The sequence below is a fragment of the Pinus tabuliformis genome, chromosome 6, assembly GCF_031772625.1.
Source record: "Pinus tabuliformis cultivar Carrire ecotype Pingquan chromosome 6, CPIR1, whole genome shotgun sequence".
Taxonomy (NCBI): domain Eukaryota; kingdom Viridiplantae; phylum Streptophyta; class Pinopsida; order Pinales; family Pinaceae; genus Pinus; species Pinus tabuliformis.
Window position 1 is genome coordinate 216621399 of NC_142292.1, and position 11644 is coordinate 216633042.

The 11644-nt window shown below is 37.6% G+C and overlaps 2 pseudogenes; both read right to left on the bottom strand.

The window, feature by feature from the left end:
- Positions 1-570: 570 nt before the first annotated feature.
- LOC149258231 (protein ENDOPLASMIC RETICULUM-ARRESTED PEN3-like) lies at positions 571-9364 on the bottom strand (annotated as a pseudogene).
- Positions 9365-9553: 189 nt separating this feature from the next.
- LOC149258232 (peroxidase 5 pseudogene) lies at positions 9554-11389 on the bottom strand (annotated as a pseudogene).
- Between the last annotated feature and the right edge of the window lie 255 nt (positions 11390-11644).

The window sequence follows — 11644 nt, forward strand, 5'->3', positions numbered from 1 at the left end:
ACACATTTAACAAATTTTCTACAAGAAATACTTACTAATGGTGAAAAGGTAGTAAAGGAAACTCATGATCCGAACAAAAGAAATGTTAATCATGATTTAATAGATTCTAATGTGTGATCGAAGACCCACCATATTCCAAAAATCGATATGAGGAAGTTTGATGGTAAGGATCCCAAAACATGGATATTGTAGATCGAGCAATTTTTCGATCTCAATAATGTGCAAAACACAAAAAAGGTACATATTGCAACTTTATATTTGGAACCAAATTAGTTTGTATCGTATCAATGGATTTGCTCTCATAAACAAATTATCACTTGGGCAATTTTTACGAAAGAATTGACAGCACATTATGAGGATACAAAAAGCAACACTTTTTTTAGCTAATTGATAAGTCTCAAACAAAAGGGTTCAATAATGGAGCACATTGAGGAGTTCCAAAAATTGAACATAAGGGTAAAAAATATTCCAAACGAGCATAGGATTGATGTGTTCATAGGGACTTTAAAGGATAATATCTAACATGATGTTCGCCCTTGGGAACCTGATTCATTAGAGAAGCCATTCAGCTTAGCAAGAAAAATGGAAACCAAAATTATGGCAACCAGGAGGCATACCACTCACAACTATAAAGATGGAAGTGTTGTTGTCCCTAGTCTTCCACAACCTATAAGGTTGACACCACAAAAATTGGAAGAAAAAATAGCAAAAGGGATTTGTTACAATTGTGATAACAAATACACTAAAGGTCATAACTGTGCTGAGAAAAAATTATTCTACATAGGTTGTGAAGAGGAAGAAGAAAAGGAGCAAGAAAGGTCAAAAGAAGAGGATATACAACAAAGCCTAGATAAAGAAGAAATGAATTCAACCATATCTTGTAATGCATTGGCGGGAATTACCACACCTCAAACCATCAAGATAGAAGGACAAGTCAAGAATAAAAAGGTAATAGTGTTGATTGATTTAGGAAGTACCCACAATTTTATTCATTGTAAGGTAGCAAAAGAATTGAATTGCTTCTTATATCCAACACCAGAGTGTCAAGTGATGGTTGCAAATGGAGGAACAATAAATTGCTCTGGAAAGTGCCATAATATCAAGCGATCCATGGGAGAATATGTATTGACTAGCCCAATTCTTTCCATTCCAATGGGAGGTGTTGATGTTGTACTAGGTGTCCAATGGCTACAATCCTTCAGTACAATGGCTTTTAATTTTCAAGAAGTTTTCATGAAATTTTCTTTGGAAGGAAAGGTAGTTGAAGTAAGGGGTATTGTAGTGAAACCGAGAAAGATAATCAGCTCTAATGGTATGACAAATCTTCTAAAAAAGGAACAAAGAGGTGTAATTGCACAATTATGTTTGCTAGATGTTTCCACATTGGAATCATCTATTTCTCCAAATCTCCAAAAAGTCTTGGATAATCATTCCAAGGTATTTGAGACTCCCAAAGGTCTTCCACCTATTCATGATCATGATCATGCTATTCATCTGATTCTAGGAAGTGTTCCTCCAAACATTAGGTCGTAAAGATATCCCTATGCCCAAAATAGTGAAATTGAACGTATGGTCGCAGAAATGCTAGAGGCTGGTATAATTCAACCAAGTCAAAGTTCTTTCTCTGCTCCAGTAGTATTGGTGCACAAGAAAGATGGATCATGGAGCATGTGTCAGGATTATAGGGAGCTCAACAAGCTCACTATTAAAGATACGTTTCCCATTCTTGTCATTGATGAATTATTGGATGAATTGCATGGATCAATTTACTTCACCAAGTTGGATCTTCATTCAAGATATCATCAAATCAGAATGAAGACTGAAGACATTTCAAAAACACCATTTAGAACTCATGAGGGTCATTATGAATTTTTGGTCATGCCTTTTGGCCTTACCAATGCACCTTCAACATTTCAAGGTTTGATGAATTCCAATTTCAAACCATTCCTTAGAAAATTTCTGTTAGTATTATTTTATGATATACTAATCTACAGCAAGTCTTGGAAGTATCATGTTGAACATGTTGACAGGGTGCTACAACTATTGGAGGAGAAACAATTATATGCAAAAAGATCTAAATGTTTCTTTGGAGTACAAGAGGTGGAATATCTCGGTCATATTGTATCTCATGAAGGAGTTAAGGTAGACCCTAGCAAAATTAAAGCCATTAAGGAATGGAAAATCCCCACATCCATAAAGCATCTGCGAGGATTTCTTAGGTTGATAGGGTATTATCACAAGTTTGTTAATAATTATGGGGGAATAGCAGCACCTCTAACAACATTATTGAAGAAAGATGCATTTTCATGGACTCCAGAAGCAATAAAGTCCTTAAAGAGGCAATGTGCCAAGCACCAATCTTAGCTACACCGGACTTCACAAAATTGTTTCTTGTGGATTGTGAGGCTTCAGGAAATGGAATTGGTGCTATTTTAATGCAAGATGAAAGACCCATTGCTTTTGAAAGTCATCCAATGAAGAGAAATTTTTTACACAGAGCTATTTATGAGAAGGAAATGTTGGCAATACTCCATGCAGTTAAGAAATGATGACCCTACCCAATAGGAAAACACTTTAAGGTAAAAACAGATCATCATAGCCTTAAATGATTTTTAGAACAAAGATTATCCTCTGAAGAGGAACAAAAGTGTGTCACAAAGATGTTGGGTTATGACTTTGAAATCATCTACAAAAAAGGGAAGCAAAATGTGGTGGCAGATGCACTCTCAAGAAAGGATTAGGATGTGGAAGCATTGTTGTGCGCCATTTCTATTATCCAACTAGATTGGATAAATGAAGCAAGGGAGGAATGGAAGAATGACGAAGAAGTGTGGGCACTTATTCGAAAGTTACAACAAGATTCTAGTACGTCTGATACATTGAGCTGGCAAAATGATTTGTTATGGTAAAAAGATCGCTTATACCTCTGTAAGAATTCCTAGCTAAAACAAAAGATTCTTATGGAATTGCACACTTATCCCTTAGGAGGGCACTCATGATTTTTAAAAACTTATGACAGGGTTAAGAAGGAATTTTTTTGGGATGGCCTTAAATCAGACATTCAAAAGTTTGTGGCAGAATTTTTGGTTTGCCAACAAAATAAATTTGAAACAATTAAGACATCGGGTCTATTACAACCTTTATCCATTCCAAGCCAATGTTGGAAGGAGGTTTCAATGGATTCTATCACAAGTTTACCCAAGTCTGAGGGAAAGAGTGTCATCATGGTGGTAGTTGACAGACTTACCAAGTATGCAGACTTTTGTGCATTATCACAGCCATTTAAAGTGAGTACAGTTTCTACTGCATTTATGGAAACAATTCAAAAGCTACATGGAAACCCAAAGATTATTGTAAGTGACAGAGATCCCATTTTCACTGGAAATTTTTGGATAGAATTATTTTCTTGTCTTGGTACTGAGTTAGCTCATAGCTCATCTTATCATCCTCAATCTAATGGGCAAACTGAGATAGTAAACAAATGTTTGGAAGGATATATTTGTTGCTTTGTATCTGATAAATAGACACAATGGGTCAAATGGTTGCCTTTGGCTGAATGGTGGTATAACACTTCCTTCCATACAACAACAAAAATGACCCCATTTATGGTGCTTTATGGATATCAGCCACCATCCATCACATCATATTTAAGAGAAAATTCTAAGGTTCAAGCAGTGGAACATCACATCGAACATCAACAACAAGTCCTCCAACTCTTAAAGGATAACCTCGTGTTGGCACATAATAGAATGAAACAATAGGCAGATCAACATCGTAGCAAAAGAAGTTTTGATGTAGGTGATTGGATATTCCTACGGCTACAATGATATAGGAAAATGTCCCTCAAGCAAGCTAAGAAGGATAATAAATTATCACCAAAGTATTATGGTCTGTACAAGGTGTTACAAAATATTGGTACTATGGCATACAAATTGGAGCTTCCTACAGCTTCTCGATTGCACCCAGTTTTCCATGTCTCATGTTTAAAGGAGGTTATAGGCGACAAGCTTCTAGTTAAAATAATATTGCCAGAACTTGACGAGGAAGGAAAAATTATATTGGAACCGGAAGCAGTAACAGAAACAAGAAATAGATAGCTACAAAATCAATCAATTTCAGAGTATCTTATCAAGTGGAAGAACTTATTCGTTGAAGATTCCACATGGGAGGATGAGAATTTTATACAGAAGCATCTAGAACTACTCAAGCGTTGAGGACAACACTTTTTTGAAGGAGAGGGCATGTTGGGTCCCTATAATACTAGTGATTACCCCATTCCTATTACAGTTGTATCCCTTATTAATATTGTTGTGCCCCTATTGTCCCCATATTGTTATTACTATGCCCCATAGAATCCCTCTATTGTTATTTTTGTGGCTTTATATTATTATTGTTAGGTCGGCTAGGTTATATTGTGACTCCTTAGACCCCTATATATAGAAAGGAGGTTTTGTCATTTGAATTATCCAAGAATTGTTCATTTATGTAATGTAGAGGAGGTTGCCCCCTCGAAGAGGCTGAATTCTAAGGTACTGATCTATCTTTGCTATCTTTTTCTTGAGCTAGTTGCATAACATGTTTCTAGTGTATAGAATCACACCATAAGAGAGACAACTTTAAGAGTATTCCAACAGATTTATCAAATTTCATGCTTTTAAAATAACTGAAAAACTGACTTTGTGAACATTTCTAGCGAATTTAATGATTTCTATATATAAAAATTCACAGACAAGATGCGGACCAAAGGAAGGAAAAACTCCTAGAAATTAATGTAATATTTGTCTATTCTCCCAAATAAAAATAATAGTTCATTTCAATTCCACAACATCAAAAATGGGTGTGATTCAAAAATCCTTTCTCGCTTGCACCCATTACCTATACCTATGAAAATATATAATCATGAAACTCGACTTTGAAAATCCCTAATCCTACCACAAATCCAATTTAACTTAGAATCTAATCTATTATATTATTCCCTTGAAGTATCTACTTTTTTAAGGTATCATTCTCGCCCTAATTCATAGGTAATAGATATACCACATGCCTGTTTTATAGAATGAACCTCAATTAGCCCTTGGTTCCTAGAACTCAACTCCCTGCATCTCCCATGTTGCTACAAACAACTGGTTTCCTCCTGCAGACAGCGACGTAATTTGATGGCCTCTCCTACCATGCTCAATAAAATTCCTTTTGAATTTCTACTCATCCACCTCCGTCAATGACTTCAATATTACAAGAACCTCTGACCAGACCTCTAGGTCCTCTCCCCTCCTGCTGAAAATATGTCTGCCATAACTCAAAATCTTGGAAACACGTATACCCCTTAAACATCTAAGGCAGTGTTTGTCAATGTAAGAGGAATCCATGGGTTCCAAAACTCTAAAAATTTTCTCCAGGTCAACCATTGCAATATTTCCCCTTATAGGATTCACCTTGGCGAGGCTACTAATTTCCTCACTCACCACCACATCTGCGAAGATGTCTCATTCTATCATCCTCAGATCCATGTTAGCATTTGGATCAGTCCAATCCCACACAATCTTTTTGCCCCCTTAATCGAACATGTTAGCACTCAGAATGAACCTCAAGCTGAGAAGAGGCAATCCCGAGTTAACCACAGACCAAGCTTTTGATCTGGCATCTAGCCCTACTAGACCAGAGAGCGCTCTCTCTTTGCCAACAAAAGTTGGATGTGATAACTGAATCTTAGGCTAGCTATGAAGTAAGGGGATTTGGCTTAAAGTTGTGGGTCGGAAACAACAAGAGAAGGGATCATTGGGCTATGGAATCGAGGCTATTTTCTACCAGCAAACTTGGGGAAAAATAAGTGCAATGTTCAACTAGATAAAAGATGTAAATGAGAGAAGGAAAGAGGAGAAAGCCCCCTGCCCTACAAGCATCAATCAAGGGATGGATCTATAGTGGCAGCGTTAGAAGAAAAAGAAACATAGGGTTAGTCAACAAAGCATCAAACAGAGGATGGATTCTACAAGGTAACCACTTCATTTAATAACAAAATCATTGCGAAAGGAGCATCATGTGTGGATGCATTCCTAACACTTCCCTTAGATAATGTTGTAACAATAATTAGGAGAAAAGACAAAGTATGTAAGTGATTTTACAAGGAACACATGTGGCGCATTAAACACCGTGATGGATCCCAAATCTAAAGGGCAGAAACTTCTCCATAAAAAATAATATTCAGAAAAAGCTTTACACAGTCGAGTACATGTTCCATGATGCATACTTATCAGATAGGTCATAGGCAAGTGTTTGCTCGACATATTGTGGGAGGGGCCTTGCCTTCATCATTAGCAAAGCAGGTACACAAAGGGAAGGAGAATATGGTTGAAACAGAGATGCAATAGCATAAAGAACACCTCCATGAAATTGAGCATGATTTTGACCTAGTGAACTTAGAAGAGGAAGGTGAACAGACAAATATTAGAATTCTCATCTAAGAAAAGAGGCAATGATATGTGAGTTGCAGGTGAAACTACAAATATCCAAATGAATCATCTCTTATTAAAACAGGAAAACAAGCAGTTGGAGAATAAGCATGAGCTTATGGAAGTTTAGCTCATCAAGGCCAAAAGGGAGGCAGTAAAGGCTAAGGTGTAGCTTGAGGAAGCTTATTGTGAATATGGGGAGCCTATGGAGGAAGATATGCCTATCAGAAGGCATAGGACCATAGGCCTAAAGCGAGATCTGGAGCTTGAGAAGGAAAGAGAAGCCCAACCTGCAAACCAACTTACCTTGAATGAACAAATGGGCCAAATGGTGAATGAGAACAAGGAGTACTAGCTTGAGAGGGGTAACACTCATCTTGAAGACTTGTTAGCTAAAGCTAATAGAGATACGTAGATTCAAAGAAGAATGGCCAAATACTATGCCACGAGAAACAAGATTGCTAGAGCCAAACTCAAAAGGGCTCAAGAAAAAGTTGAAGCCCTAGATCACCAAGAAGAGAGGGGCAAGCTTGCCCTATTGGTGGAGGATTCACTATAGGCCTAGTCACTTTCAACATCAGCCATCACAACCATTTTTTACGAGGCTTGGCTCAGTTTTTGATTTCTTAGCTGTTCTGTGATTTTCAGGCATTTAATTTATTATTCCACTGGTCAAACGCGTAGCGCCGTACTTTTTGGGGGCACTTTTTGGAGAAATGGCCACCACCATTGGATTCAGGAGGCCATGTACATGTAGGAAAACCATGTTTCCAAGTATGAAAGTTAGATTTTCTAGGTGAAAAGGCAAAAAAACCACAAAAATTTCATGTTTATGCATGCTTTTTGAGCCTAGTGTTGCGCGTTTGAGCAGTCTTGGGAGATTGCAATTTCAGAGGCTCAAATCAAGTTCAAATTGGAAACCAATGGAATTTTTGGAAACTAGATAGGACAAGATTTCCAATAAGCTATCATGAGCCAGATTTGGAGGTCAGGAAGGCAGTCAAAAATCAGCTTGAAGTCGGCACTGTGCACTCCCTTCAGGCACTGCGCACTTGACATATTTCCTATTTTTTTTACTCTTTCTTCTAGAATTTACTTTTCACCTATGGGATTTTGATCTTCTCACTGATGAAATGTAAAATCATGATGCAATTATGTATATTTTGGTTACCTAGGGTAGATACATCAAATAAATGGCCTAGGTGGCATGTAATGAATCAATTTGCATCATCTTAGGGATGAGTCTGTTTGACCTCCCTAGCCTTTAGCTTTCAGTTCACTTTGTTGTGAAATTGTTCCTCCTCTCATGGATTCAACCCCTAAGGCTAGGATGGGTTGTTTTGATGCCTATATTATGTATTTTCTTAGACATTTGTAAAGGTTGGACTCACCTGGATGCTCAGAGCTTAATTGTACATCATTGTAAGCAGTTTGGTAAGGAGATTAATAGGGTTTGCAGCTATTTTTATGGGATCCCTGTGGTATGGAGTTTTAGCAAAGTTTCTTCTTTTGTAAGCCTTTTTTTACATTTTTTATGTATGCCATCATTCCTTTCATTGCTTCTTATTGAATTTTATCAAGTTTGATAGGTAGAATCCATTGTAATAGTGCTCTGCCTTGGGAAATCATTCAATATTTCATGTTTTCTACTATTTGAGAAGGATCCATGATTGTCACATCCCCTTCTTAGCTCCTTATTAGTCTTAAACAAATCACACCATCAAGCCTATGCCCACCTTGCCCCATAGAACACCCTACATTTCTAACCTAATTTCTTAGACCTAAATTGCCTAGCTCCATATGATCTAGAAAAACACCAAAAAAACTCAATCAAAACCTTTCAAGCTACTATACCTAGCCTAAAATTCTCTACCTAATCCAGTCATCTTGACTGAGATCCTCACAGAGAGAGCCATCTCCCGGCCTTGTAGGGCTAGCTACAAGGCTAAGCTTGGTTTGTGGTTACCCTGAAGGTTGCTTCCCTTTAGCCTGAGGTAAATCTCGGTGATAATTGAATAGATGAATGTAACCACTGAATCCAAAGGTGCTACCATGTATGCCTACAACCATGGGAAGGTTCTAATAATTCATAAACTACATAATTTTTGAAACCTTAGAGTGCGAAGACTTACCATTTTTTCGACGGATCTCTAGAGAAACCTCGCGTTTTTCCTTATCGACAACTAGGATTGTGTTCTCCACCCTCTACCCATTTTCAAAGTTAACGAAAATGAAATAATTTGTTGAGGCGATGGCTCAAATGTAGGGTCTATAAACCCTTGTGTCAAACTTGTTAGACCAAGTCAGGCTCTTCACATGGGCCACACTCTTGGAGTCGTATATCTGGAACCCTAGAAAATACTCTACACTGACGGCCGCCAGGATTTCTAAAAGCTTTTTCATGGTTTCAACATTGTGAGGATCTGTCAAGTCATGGCCTTCTTCCTAAGAACCCAGCTTTATGTTGTGATTTTTTTGTCATGCTGGACCCAAACAGAGTTGTTGTGCAAAGCATAGATGGCCAGAGGGTAATGTCGGCCAATGTTAATAACCATTGAGACTCTTTTGACATTGATTCAGTATAGGGCCACTAGAGCCATGGTATTCTTGACAGCTTCCAAGATTGCATAATCAGAGGCATCATATATAAGGGCTTCACTGTCGAAATTCTCCAATGTCGATTCCGAGAGGATTTCCAATCGGAGAACGGTTAGGAGGATTGTGAATAGATGCAGATCTCTATCGAAGAAGATTTGATCATAGTCTATCGATGGAGCCGAGTGGGAAAGGATGGAGTTTTCTGATGCAGATTGGAGAGTCAAAATCATGGTTTCAAAGATCCTGCCTCCAACATCAATCTTCACTCTGTGATTTGATCCTTAGACCTAGGGCCCATCTGCTGCTAGGCAATTCATGGATTCCTTTGCTGAATTGGCTTAATATTTGTGCTAATTGATTTAGGTGTGTGAGATCGAAAAAAAATTAATGGACCTAGATTTTTTACCATGGGATATTTTCATCATTTCTCAAGTTCAAGTGTAGCGATAAAGTCAAATGTCTTCCTACTCCTACTATATTCGAGGTATAAATAAATCTGATATAGTTCACTTTCTTTTATTAAATTCAATCATTACATCATGATTTTTTGTAACATTTCTCAATGCTTTGTGAATATTGTCCTTGTATTCTGACCCATTTGGCTGAATATCATGTTTCTGCAATGCATACAGAAAATTGACTCTATCTTTGATCTCAAGAGCATCAATGAAATAAGCTTTATGGTTCGAGAGTAACAGTGATGATATTTCCACTAATGTTTCCAAAACTCTTTACTAGTCCCTGCCTTCTTCAATGCAACAACTCTAGCGATTGATACAATGTTGACCAAACATTAATCAATCCTTTGACCAAAAAAATTTGTGAGCTATCAAAATTTAACCAAAGTTTATCCCTAGAAATTTCGATGTGAGAAACTTATAATCAAACTTGTGAATTCAAGGTCTTATTATAAGCTTCACGTGCCCCAATGTTATTTCAGTCAGGACAAGTTATTTTATCGTAATTTTTTCAAAACAAATGTTTTGCGTAGGTAAAGTATTTTATGCAAAGTTTTTAAGCCTCCACTTCCATTGGAAAGTGAGCTGCCATCTGCCATTTCTTCTGGGCACCTGTCACCTCTTCTACACTCCTATCTCCTCTTCATTCTACCACTCTTCTACCTATCACCTCTTCTATGCTCCTGCCTCCTCTTCATTCCACCATTCTTCTATGCTCGTGCCTCCTCTTCATTCCCCGACCCTCCTGTATTCTCCATGAAATATTTACCTGGGAAGCTAGGTACCATTGGAGGCCTTGCTCTACGCATTGGCAAGTTACTGTTGCCCTGGCCCTTGCTTGTTGCAAGTGTTACAGAAAGGTATTTTCAAATTCCAAATTTGAGCAATTATTCAATCTATGGTAAAATAGTTACAGTAAAAATAGAACAAAAACAGAAATACAAACCTTGTTTGTGTTATTAAGTTTCCCATATGTCACTTCGAATATCTAGTTTTGTTGTGCCTGATTTGGGCTACTATTGATTTCCATCAGCTTTTCAAGAGGCCCCACAAAAACATTCTTGGCTCTGAAGTTGCAGAGTCTTCATTCAACATGCCTACATTTAAACAATTAAAAGACTCCAATCAGTAATGCTTCAAAATTTTAAATAAATAAAACTTTAAACGGTTGTGTAGACTCCTGTAATAAAATTGTAACTTTGTGATATGCTTACCAGCTTTGCGCTATCTCTAGCAGCAAATGCTAGGATATCTGCACAGGAAACAGTGTTTGGGTAGATGGTCTCTAATCTCGATTTTGCCCTGTCAATCACGTCATATCCGTGAAGGCTCGGATTGTTAACAGGACTATCTTTCTCGGTAGTGTTGTTGGCAGTGGAGTCTATGAGAACAGAACCATCGCATCCCTGAAAGCACACATGATTTCAACATCATTCAAACACACTATAACATATAATTGCGTTAGAATATGACTCATGAGTTACAGATTGGGAGTAGATGCTGATAATGTATAACGATAAGCAGAAGCACATATATCTAAAGCGGCAGGGATAGAGACAGAGAGGAACACATGTAGTTGTAAGCAGAAAGCATTAGGAAAGGCTGTGAAAACTTGCATTTTTAGTAGAATTTTTGGATGTTGATATGTTTATAAAAATGTAATAATGGAATATTGAAGCCTACCCTGACGAAACAATCATGGAAATGCATCCTTATGAGTCCAGGAGCTACTTCTGAACTGTTTAAGAAGGCATCTCTCACAACCTCGAACACAGTGGTTTTCACTTCTGGACAACTATAATCATAGAAACTGACTTTAAGAGCCCCAACAACACCCGCTGCACAAAGTAGCAGGACAAGAAGGGCCAAGTACACCAAATACATTTCCCCATAAACCTAATACCTTCTTTTAAAAGCTTGCATAACTGCTTCAATCTGTGAAACTTCTCTACGATTACCATTCAATTCCTGGAAGCATCATACAGTAGTGTTTGTAATGAATCCTCTTTCATCATAAAAAGATTATTAAAAACATAGGGCATGAGAAATATAATGCAACAAACTTGTTAAATCCCTTACCCGACTCTCTATGGAGCACTGCACCTCAAGCATTCTATCCTATTGGCACAGTTATGCTCA